At 46.4% G+C, this 6,938-nt stretch overlaps 1 pseudogene; it reads right to left on the bottom strand.

Annotated features, from left to right (window-relative positions):
* Positions 1–1,471: 1,471 nt before the first annotated feature.
* Rpl32-ps11 (ribosomal protein L32, pseudogene 11) lies at positions 1,472–6,223 on the bottom strand (annotated as a pseudogene).
* Between the last annotated feature and the right edge of the window lie 715 nt (positions 6,224–6,938).

Raw genomic sequence — 6,938 nt, 5'->3', positions numbered from 1 at the left:
GACCTCTATTCTGCTCCAGTCACAGCCAGAGTGTTCCCCTACGTGCAAGGGTGAACAGGGACATGTTGGCAGCAAGCCTCTTGCGTATCGCTGACTCTGGCTCGGTGGTCGCTTATGTGATGTTGTAGCCACTGATGCGAGCAGCTGAGAGAGGCCAGAGCTCAGGCTGAATGAAGCAGGCCTGTGCTCACCTAGCCTCCGGAGGCTCAGGACAAAATCTTTAAAGTCAGGGTCAAAAGGAAGGCTGAGACCAACTCTATTCTACTCCCAATAAAGAGGCAAAAGACGGGGCTGGGGATTTAGCTCAGTGGTAGAGCGCTTACCTAGGAAGCGCAAGGCCCTGGGTTCGGTCCCCAGCTCCGAAAAAAAGAACCAAAAAAAAAAAAAGAGGCAAAAGACAGCGAGGGAGGAGGCTACAGGAAGATAAACACGACCAACAACGCTCTTGGCAGGAAAAAAAAATGGCACTTTCACCCTCTCCTGACTCAAGGAAAATTATTCCTCGCTGTCACCCACTTCCCGTTCCCTACGGAATAGAACTCATGGGATGGAGAAACCAGAAGGGAAGCAGCTAAAGAAAGCATGGAGTGTTGCTGCCCACAGACACTTCCCAAGGATCATCATGACCAAACATCATGCACTTTGTGTATCTCAGGACAGCCCACACACTGCAGAGTCCCACAAATACTCAGGGGTGGAGTGCCCTCTGCCTCTTCAGTGGCTGACTACATTTAGAAGGGGAAGGAGTTTCACAGCCTGCCCCACATGTGGCCCATACATACACAGCCACCAAACTAGATAAGATGGATGAAGCAAAGAAGTGCAGGCTGACAGGAACCTGATGTAGATCTCTCCTGAGACACACAGCCAGAATACGGCAAATACAGAGGCGAATGCCAGCAGCAAACCACTGAACTGAGAACGGGACCCCCGTTGAAGGAATCAGAGAAAGGACTGGAAGAGCTTGAAGGGGCTCGAGACCCCATATGTACAACAATGCCAAGCAACCAGAGCTTCCAGGGACTAAGCCACTACCTAAAGACTATACATGGACTGACCCTGGACTCTGACCTCATAGGTAGCAATGAATATCCTAGTAAGAGCACCAGTGGAAGGGGAAGCCCTGGGTCCTGCCAAGACTGAACCCAAAGTGAACATGATTGTTGGGGGGAGGGAGGTAATGGGGGGAGCATGGGGAGAGAAACACCCATATAGAAGGGGAGGGGTTAGGGGATGTTGGTGTGGAAACCGGGAAAGGGAATAACATTTGAAATGTAAATAATAAATACCCAATTTAATAAAGATGGGAAAAAAAATAAGACGGGGAAGGAGTTGGGAAAACCTGGGGGTGCGCCTAAAATCCCAACACTCGAAAGGCTAAGATAGGAGACTTGTTGGGGGTTCAAGGTTAGAGTGAGGTACAAAGTGGGGTTTGTTTTATTATTTATTTATTTATTTACTTATTATTTACTGCAGTTTTGTGGTTTTATTTAAACACAAAACATCCATGCAGGCCATCTATTCCTCTTCTCACTGCGTAGGCTGGCGCTGGGATTGGTGACTCTGAAGGTCAGCTGTGCTGCTCTCTCTACGATGGCTTTTCGGTTCTCAGAGGACACACCGTGAGCAACCTCAGCCCAGTCAGATTTGTTGCCCACCAGCAGCACTTCCAGCTCCTTGGCATTGTGGACCAGAAACTTCCGGAAGCCGCTAGGCAGCACGTGATTGGCTTTCTTGTTGCCATGGTAACCAATGTTCGGCATCAGGATCTGGCCCTTGAATTTTTCTCTGTACTCTATTGCTGATACCTCTGGGTTTCTGCCAGTTCCTCTTAATTTTGACATATCAGTCTGACTGGAGTGAGAGGAACTTCTTGGTCCTCTTTTTGATGATCTCAGGCTTCACCAGAGGCCAGAGGGCAGCAGTCATGATGCCACAAAATGTGGCAACTGTCTCATTGGTAGTACAGGGGAAGAAGGTGGTTTTAGTTTTATTTTAGAAATTTTTGAGACAGGCCCTTACTACATAGCCCTGGCTGGCTAGGAATTCTGTACATACATCAAGCTAGCCTCAAACTCTTAGAGACCAGCCTGCTTCTGCATCCAGAGTACTGTATTTAAAGGGATGCGCGACCATACTGGGCTTACTGGGTGATTTTTAAGACTCTGGGCTACTGAGTGAGAATTTTGTCTCAAACTAAATAAATGAGCCTGTCATTTGATAAAGTGCTTGCAGTGAACAGAAGGACCTGAGTTCGGATTCTAAGTTTACTCATATAGAAAGTCAAGCGCAGAGGGGCAGACTGTCATTCTGCAGCTGACAGGGGAGGCTGACGGGAGGATCCCTAGGGCTGCCTGGCCAGCCCTTCTAGCCAATCAGTGAAAGGAAAAAACAAAAAAACAAACGGAAAAGCAATTGATGAAGATACCCAATGTTGACCTGGTCTCCACATTCACGTATGTGCATGAACCCTCCGGCAAATTCTAAAACCCTAAGAGAATTCTTTGGGATTAGCCTGGGTTGTAGCATGTAGTTTCTACTGCCCCCCTTTAAGCTCTAGTCGGACCCTGCTATCAGCCATGCCCAGGTTCCCTTGGGTCCGAGGATGAAACACACACACACAGACACACACACACACACACACACACACACACACACACACACATGCTCACACATGCTCATACATGCGCATGCACACACACACACTTTATCTTATTTTTAATATGCTTTTAGCTCAATACCCGGGCTTTCCCAAGTCTCCCTCCACTATCGCACTCTTCTTTCCACTCCCATCTCAACGTCGACCTCTAAATCTGCCCTCACTTTAGTTACTCAGTTACCTTTAGTCATAGCTCAGCAGTCCTGCCTCTTCTGTCCAACCATTGGCTGCTAGCATCTTTATTGATCAATCAAGAACCAACTGGGGAACAGGACCTTCAGCATTCATTTCCGATCAGAGCATCAGAACCAACCCCTATAGAGGTTATTCTTACCTACATTCAAATAACCAAAGCCCAAAAATAAAATGTGGTTACGTTGAGGGTTCCAGAGTCTTGTGATCCTTCTCTCTTAGCTGCCAGCTTTAACAACTATTTTATCTTAGGACAGAGATGGAGAGAGGCCCAAGAAACAGGAAAAGCAAGGCGACTCGAAGGGCTTATCAGATATAATGAGTTTGAGTTTTTATCATCAGTAAAGCAGGAGTCTGAATACCAATCGCTACTATGATGCTTTGCAAACAGAAATTGTTGCTTAGAGCCGAAGGAGCCTGGGTCCCCAGTGAGTCTAGGTCAGGGCAGTTAGAGGCTGTTTACTTTGCTAACAATGGCTGAGGGACTGAAAAGAGTAACACAGACTCCCTTTCTATTTGTCTTCAGACCAAAAGCAAACAATAAAAAAAAGCAGATGGGTTTTTATAAGGAGATGAACCACGTCAAAGGCACACACAACTCCCATAGCCTTGTTTTGTTTTGGTTCAAATCTTCCCCTAAGTTTGAAGCTGTCCTGACAGGAGCACAAGATGTTCACCTTGAGAAGCTACACTTCCTGTTGGCTCTTGCAACAGCCCTTCTTTCCCAGAAGATCTAGATCAGCTTTAAACAGTCCATACTCCACTTAGCTACCATTTCCAGAAGGAAACACAAAATGCTTGGAATGGACAAGGGGACGTGGGGTGGGGTCAATCAGTTACCTTCCACCTTAGTTTCTGAGTCAAGGTCTCTCCCTGAACTTGGCGCTCACTGGGTTACCTGAGATGTCCAATAAACATCAGGGATCTCCACGTCTCTGCTTTTCCCAGTGCTGGGTTTGCAGACACTCTCCATTCTTGGGTGTAAGGGATCTGAATCCATGACGTTATATTTTCCAAGACAAGTACTTTGCCAAGTGAGCCATCTCCCCAGCCCCCCAAACTCCGGATTTTAAACCCTATCCTACCTAAAAGAGAATACATTCTTCTAGGTGCTTTTTTTTTTTTTTTTCTTTTCTATTTTTCGGAGCTGGGGACCGAACCCAGGGCCTTGCGCTTGCTAGGCAAGTGCTTTACCACTGAGCTAAATCCCCAACCCTTCTAGGTGCTTTCTTGAAGTTGGCTAGATTAAGTCAAAATGTCAGCAATCACTCCCATTTACATTCAGGCTTTCTTTTCTTTTCTTGGAGGGAGCAGGATCTCACTGTGTGACCAAGCTGGCCTGACTAGCAATCCTCTAACTCAGCCTGCAGGTTCCTGGAACTGTAGGCATACACCACACACCTGACCTCGGCGTCTGCTTCTCCAGTGTGAGCACTAAAAGTCCCCGTAGCCCAGGGAAGACTAGACAGTCACCTAAGGATGCCCCTCATTGGCAGCCGAACCTTACCCAACAGGCACACCCTAAGTGGGATCGGCACTGTACGTTTTCAAGGGGAATCTGTGTAGCTTCGGTGTAGTTCACAGCCTTTGACTCTGGGCTGTTCCCTCCTAGAACTTCATTTTCTCCGTTACGTGATTCTGTAATTCCCCACCCATCAGACAGGAGGAATGCTGGCAGAACAGAAATCTGCCAACGGGCTTCTGCCTACAGTATATAGGGAACGTTTACATCCCAAAGAGACAACCATCTTTTAAAATAAATGAAAAGAGCTGAGCGGACATTTCTCCAGCAATGTACGAATGACCAATAAGAACATGAGAGGAAGCATCACGTGGTGTCTGTCCTTATGATGTTATCAATCACTATGAAAATGCAAATGAAACAGGTAAACACATATATATCCAAGTATCGGTGGATTATATCCATATTAGTTTATTTCGGGGCAACTAAAGGATGTTAAAGATTTATTTATTTTATGTGAATACACTGTCCCTGTCTTCAGACACACCAGAAGAAGGCATCTGGTCTCATTACTGATGGTTGTGAGCCACCATGTGGTTGCTGGGAATTGAACTCAGGACCTCTGCAAGAGCAGTCAGTGCTCTTAACCACTGAGCCACCTCTCCAGGCCCTAAAGGATGTTAAATAGTGATGATATATTTAGCCTCTTTGTGCCAAGTGAGCGAACCTTTCATCTTTAAATGCCTAGGCATTCCGGTATTCTTTTGTGAGCAACACTTGGGAGCAGTGGTAATTGTTTCTTTTGACAAGCCCTTGTGGCTGTATACCACGGTGGCAAATGCCAGCCTTTGAATGCTCAACAACCAAATGACACCCTAAAGCACACCTGGGTGTGTCACCAACTGGACTCAATGGCCCCAGACTCTTGGCTCCGCTTTTTATAGAGATCCATTTCTTTTTATGGACTGCTAATTTATTTATTGCTTCTTACTATTAGCTGCCTCAGGCTGTGCCTCCCACTTCTGTCTAATTTTCTGCATTCATACAAACATTTGTTCTAACACCTACATCTCTGGTGACATTTTCAATCTGTTGGATCCTAGCACCAACAATCAAGGTTTTTGTTTTGTTTGTGTGTGTGTGTGTGTGTGTGTGTGTGTGTGTGTTTGAGACAAGGTTTTGCATAGCCCAAGATAGCCTCAAAGTTCATAGGTAGTCAAGGATGCCCCTGAACTCTGGATCTTCCAGACTCTATCTCCGAGTGCTGGGATTACAGATGTGTGCCACACTGCCCAGCGCCCTGTTTATGTGATTCTAAGTTTTAGAAGGCTTACCTTTAGAGACAAGTACTCAGCAGTAAAGTACTTGCTCTGCCTGGGTTTGATACTCAGTACGAACATTTACTGTAAGGTTATATAGGCAGGCTCTTTCCAGAACAAAAGCGAACCAAGAGGGCAGGGCAAGGATGCGGGACCTCAGCAGAAAGCTGGATGCCCTATTCTCAGCCCCGTTCTCCTATGCTAATTTGTTCCACTTTGGCCTTTACAGCCGGCCTTTCCGCCCTCTTGTGTAGGTGACGCTTATGTCAACGGTTCCAGGTGCCTGTAGAGAACAAAGAGCTGCCTATACCAAACGCCCAAGAGACTCAGACTGGTCAGGCTTGGGGCAGGCTGCCATCTGTGACCCAATCAGCTGTGGCCAGGGGGATAAGGTCAAACAACAATAAAAAAAAAAAAAAAAAAAAAAAATGGCTGCCGGGCCACCCATGGGAAAGGGACAAAACAAGAAAGGGAGGGAAGAAATGGCTTAGCAACTGACATAGAAACCAAATATTCATATTCACTATTTAAACTGTTTTACCTAAAATAAACACGCCCTTTGTGGGGCTGGGGATTTAGCTCAGTGGTAGAGCGCTTGCCTAGGAAGCACAAGGCCCTGGGTTCGGTCCCCAGCTCCGAAAAAAAAAAAAAAAAAAGACCAAAAAAAAAAAAAAAAAAAAAAACACGCCCTTTGTGAGGTCTTGGGGAGTGCACCCTGTGAGTAAACGAGGGTTCTGGGGCAGCTGTTTTAAGTTACCTACCTTTTGTTTCTCCTCCTGCCTTGACGGTTTACACCTGACTCCTCCTTTACTATTATTACTAGGCAGATATAACACAATGCCACGACATTTGGTCTCTCAAAAGGTACTACTTGACAGGTAAGGTGGTAGGTGCCTGTAACCCAGGCACTTGGAAGGCGGAGGCAGAAAGGATACAAGTTATCCTCCACTAGATAGCAAGTTTAAGGCTAGCCTGGGCTACATGAGATCCTGTCCCAAACAAAATATATAACCTTTTTTAAAAGTTATCTAGGAGGGTAGGGAGATTCCTGCCCTGAAAACAGAGGACCTGAGTTTGCTCCCCAGAACACGCATAAAAAGTAGACGTGGCAGCATACACCTATAATTCCAGCACTTGGAAGGTGGAGACAGGTGGATTCTTGGGGCTCACTAAACAGCCAGCTTAGCCAAACTGGCAACCCTTCAGTTGTAGTGGGAAATCTTGTCTCAAACACCCATGTGGGAATCCAGGCAGTGGTGAAGCACGCCTTTAATTGCAGCACTCAGTAGGCAGAGGCAGACGGGGT

Source organism: Rattus norvegicus, chromosome 12 (genome assembly GCF_036323735.1).
Source record: "Rattus norvegicus strain BN/NHsdMcwi chromosome 12, GRCr8, whole genome shotgun sequence".
Lineage (NCBI taxonomy): Eukaryota > Metazoa > Chordata > Mammalia > Rodentia > Muridae > Rattus > Rattus norvegicus.
Note: the sequence above shows the minus strand (reverse complement) of the source record. Positions and strands in the feature narration are given on the sequence as shown.